Source organism: Henckelia pumila, chromosome 2, assembly GCF_033568475.1.
Source record: "Henckelia pumila isolate YLH828 chromosome 2, ASM3356847v2, whole genome shotgun sequence".
NCBI lineage: Eukaryota > Viridiplantae > Streptophyta > Magnoliopsida > Lamiales > Gesneriaceae > Henckelia > Henckelia pumila.
In genome coordinates this window covers 53,029,418-53,034,701 of record NC_133121.1, presented here as the reverse complement: position 1 = coordinate 53,034,701, position 5,284 = coordinate 53,029,418, and the positions used below count along the sequence as shown (strand labels likewise).

At 31.9% G+C, this 5,284-nt stretch overlaps 1 non-coding gene across 1 annotated transcript; it reads left to right on the top strand.

Moving 5' to 3' along the window:
- The first annotated feature begins 1,007 nt into the window (after positions 1-1,007).
- LOC140885970 (small nucleolar RNA R71) lies at positions 1,008-1,118 on the top strand. The gene has a single exon (XR_012151380.1). It is a non-coding gene; the product is annotated as a small nucleolar RNA R71 (small nucleolar RNA).
- Positions 1,119-5,284: the final 4,166 nt, after the last annotated feature.

Here is a 5,284-nt window from a genome sequence, read left to right as displayed (position 1 = left end):
TTATTATTAACTAATGCATGAGGAAAAGGAACAGGTTTATTTGACTCACATATTACTTCAGATAATTTATCATCAACTTTCTTATTATTAGGAACCAAAGCATCATCTTTCTCAAAAGTATCAGGATTTGAATCCTTACTCTTTGAGTTTAATTGATCTTTGTTTTCATCACTATATGGATCAATAACTATTTTACCACATCTAAGAGTAATAACAGCTTTTACTTGATCAAATTTTTCTTGATTTTTAGGATTAGGTTGTGGTTGAGATGAAAATTTTTCTTTTTCATGAATATTAAGTGCAGATGCAAATTTTGCAAGAGTTTCTTTCAAATCATTCATAGATTGAATGTTTTGAATATTGATAGACTCTTGCTTTTGAATGTATTCATGAATTTCATCTTCAAAATGTTTCTTGGAGGTGGGATATAAGGAGCATAACCTTGATGATTTTGATTATTTTGAAAATGTTGCTGTGAAAGTTGTGCATTATTATCGTTCCTCCAACTAAAATTAGGATGATTTCTCCAACCATGATTATATGTTTGTGAAAAATGATCTAATGTTGGTTTTTTAAAATTGTTAACATAATTGGCTTGTTCATGGAGACATTCTTTAAATGATGGCAAAGTAGGACAATTTTTTGTAAGATGATCATGTGTATCACATATATGATAAACAATTTCTTGAACACTTTTTAATTGATCACTCTTTTTCATTTCTAATTACTCAATTTTTTTTACTAAAGATGCAAGTTTGGCTTGAATATCTACATCATCTTTAAGATGGTAAATACCAACCCCATTTGTTGAATTATTGGTTTTACTTGGTGGTTCAATTGAGCCTATATTATCCCAATTTTGAGAATTTTCTGCTAATGACTCCAAATATTCCATAGCTTCATTTGTGTTTTTATCTTCAAAAGTTTCATTACACATGAATTCTATCATTTGCCTATCTTTAGGTATTAAACCTTCATAAAAGTGAGAAACTATCCTCCATATTTCAAAACCATGATGTGTGCATGTATTAAGTAACTCTTTATATCTATCCCAACATTGATAAAATGTTTCCCCTTGTTTTTGAGAAAAAGTTGTAATTTGTCTTTTAAAAGAGTTTGTTCTATGGGAAGGAAAAAACTTTTTTAGAAATTGTTGTTGCATTTCTTCTCATGATCTTATTGAACTTGATCTCAAATTTTGCAACCATGTTTTAGCTTTATCTTTTAAATAAAAAGGGAAAATCTTTAATCGAACAATATCCATGCTACAATTTTGATCATTATAAGTGTTGCAAACCTCCTCAAATTCTCTTAAATGCAAATATGGATTTTCAGAATCTAGGCCATGAAAATTTGGTAAAAGTTGAATGATTTGAGGTTTAAAATTGAAATTAGACGCATCAGGAGGAAAAACTAAACAAGATGGTGTACTAGTTCTTATTGGATTCATATGGTGCCTAAGTGTTCTTGGTTGTTCATGTTCTTGATTATTATTATTATTATTATTATTATCATCTTGATTATTAGAATTATCCTCCATGTTTAAAATATTTTCTGATACTCGAACAAGTCTACCACTTTATTTACGACTCCAAACAATCATACAATTAAAAACAACAAACTATTTACATAAATAACAAAAATTAAACTTAATTTATACCTCCTCGGCAACGGCGCCAAAAACTTGCTACAACTTAAATTTTAATTCACCCAAGTGTAGGTTGTCTGCAATATACTCGTGAGTACGAGATCGATCCACGGAGAGGATGCTGTAAGTTTAATTTTAGCAATGATATATTATAGATGGAAATATTATTATAAAACTTCAAATACATAAATTATAAAATTGTCAAGGCTTCAAAGGTTCATTGTTGGTTTATTTAAGATTGCTTAACAAAAATAAATAAAAGAAACTAAAATAAGAATAAACATAAAAGAACAATGAAATATTTAAACAAATATATCATATAATATAGTTCTCACTATATTAAATTCATATTAACCGATATTTAATATATGGTACCCATAATATATATATAAATGCATAAATATAAACATAAAAGATCCATTAAATATTTAAACAAATATATCATATAATATAGTTCCCACTATATTAAGATCAGATTAACCGATAATTAATATATGGTACTCATAATATATATATAAGTGCATAAATATAAATTTACATAAAAGTAAATGTTAGATCAAATCACCATATTTCATTTCAACAACCGGCAGAGCCACGCTATCGTCTAAATAAAATATATGACTTTTTATGTTAGATGCGATAAAGTAAATGTTAGTTGCGGAAATGTAAATGTTAGTTGCGGAAAGTAAATGTTCATTGCGGAAATTAAATGTTAGTTGCGAGAAAATAAATGTTAGTTGCGAGAAAGTAAATTTAGATCAAATCACAATATATTATTTAGAACAACCTGCAGAGCCACGCTATTGTCTAAATAATATATATGACTTTATTATAAATTGATACATATATTTATAATATATAATTATTGTAGTATTTATTGTATCATATTAGACAACAAATCAAGGTAATCACATTCAAAGTACCAAGTATTTGATGTAAATAGATAACAATAAATCATCCAAATTATACCTACAAATAAAGATCAATTAGTAAAACAAAATAAAAAAATAGAAAAAGAAAGAATATACAAAATATAAATAATCTTACTTGACCAACAATGAAACCTTTTCACCTTGACATAAAATGATTTAGCTTGCCATGAACATAATACTCAAGAGTAAGGATAAAAGAAATTTCATACTTAAACTTGGAGAAATATGCACACTCAAACTCTTATTATTACACACACAATATTTATTTTACAAGTGAGGAATTTCTCTACACTTTTGCACACTACAAAGCTTATACAACACATCTATTTATAGGCCAAATGAAAGCAAGAGTCCAAGGCTCATTAAATGTGAAATAGTAAAGTTGGTGGGTGCTTGTCTCCTTGAATGTCAATACCATGACCCAACTGTAATTGGCATGTTTGATGCCTTAGACCACCGATTCAGCCTTTTCATTAAACATAGAACATGTAGGATATTTTGTTTAGATGTGTTTGGACATATAATTCACCTATTTTGGGTAAAAAGTGAAATAGTTATGATATTTTTACTACAAGCTGGTCATAGTAAAAGTAAATCTGTCTCCATTTTGATGTTTGATTATTTTGATCATCTTAATGAGGTTTTTGGAATTTCTTGTCTTCTACAAAGTTGAAGATGCCTCTTTTGTGATTCTACAAGATTTGAGATTACTTCAATATGACCTTTGTAGCTTGAGTAATTTTATTTTTACCAAACCTGCGCAAAACATAAAATACAACATTTTTAGTAAGATATTTAAATATAAACACATAACACTAAAATAATACAACTTCATAATTTTAATGAAACTTTAATTTTAAAAACACCTTTTAACATATAAATAATTACAAATTTTAAGTTTCATCAACATCCTCCTGATAGTTATACATACTTGCATTCACTGTGCACACATCAAGACTAATGCAAGCTCCCATCCAAAATGCTCGACTTGGATATTCCACAGCACACCGGCATGTGGAAACGCTTCCTATACAATCTCGAAACTCGATAGTCACTACAATCGATATAACTCACCTCGGAGTCTCTAATGACTCAATCATCACTAGCTACCTAATCACGCATCCGACCATTTTCAATTGTCGAAACGCAATATCATTGACAAACAGTCCTCACTGTTGTGACTCACTGACTGGAAAGAACGAATTCGATTCGTCACAATTTTGCGAATTCTTCAATCCCAAAGGTAAACTTCGTGGGCTACTAAATCTATCATCGACTATCTCGGTCATTCCAGAGACATCGCGCATCACTCGCTAAAATATTAGTGACACAACCTGCTAGATCTCGAGAACTAGATCCTAGCTAATTTCAGATATCACGATCAGACATCTAATGTCTCCTTACTAATGTCCATTAGCGTTTTCAAACACTTGTCGAATCCCAAACACCACGGTATACTTAGATGTCATCACAGAAACACTTCATCAAAATGTTCGTTGACACCCTTGATATCGTTGTTAGACAACTCCTACATGAAGCAGAAACTTGATCCCTTCCGTTACTCAACCCGAGTATACAATTGCTATCACTAAGCAATTGGTGGAATCAATATTAGTTTTCCCTTAAGCACTATGCAACAAAATACTATCCAAGTATTCTTGATTCGTTAATGCCCTAATAATCACTGATTGATCTCAACAAATTGACCTCGTCGATTCTACTGTGGCTCACACTTAGCTTGACAGTGAAATTAAAATCAGACCGCCATTTGATCATCTAGACCTACGTGGCTCGATCAATAATCTTGACTCGGCTGCCACAAGTCTACTACTTCCCACACTTGGAATACTCAATCACCCTGGTTTCAACACAGCTATACTCGATAGTCAGACAATAGCTATTAGTAGTCTATTGGCACAATTTTGCGTCTTTCTACTGACAGCTATCTCATACACTGGAATCGAATATTAAGGCGAACTAACCCAAGAAATGATCGTGATCTATCAACCTAGATCATTTTCATTCCATAAAGAATCATGCGTCCCAACTCTAAAAACATCAGAAAGTATTTAGCGCTATTCTTGGACTCAATATCTCTTGCCTCATTCATTCAAAATGAACGCCAAGGCTCGTAAGGTCCGAAAGTTAAAATCCAATCCCAAAGATCTCCACTATCACTGGACACACTCCTGATTATATCCCTCGCTAAGACTGTGTAACAGTTTAAGACACAGTTAGCTTACCTCGAACCCACCTGGACAACCACCAAGGATTCACGGGTATAGGCCACGCTTTCCTCACGCCTCAATTAGTTTTGTACAATCTTTAGCATCTGATATAATCCATTACTGATGAAGTCAATCACCATGAAGCAATTATCCTATTAGAGTCGAAGTCTCGAAACAACATTCCATACAGTATCTTGGATAACTCCTATCACAAAGAAGTCCTAAACATAACCCTGATGAAAATCCCTAGTCATTGCTGGTAGAAATTCGTCTACCTACTAGATCTACTCGTCTAGTAATATCCCGTAGGTCAAAACCCATCTGCTCAGAGTATACACTTGTCAAAGGAATCCCTCCAAGACTGGTCCTCATAGCCGAACACTCCCACTGATATGTCTGATGCACCAGATGATATCTACCCAATGATATCAAACCTGATATCCAATCCAAGGTCATACCCCGTCGTGACTGTCGCC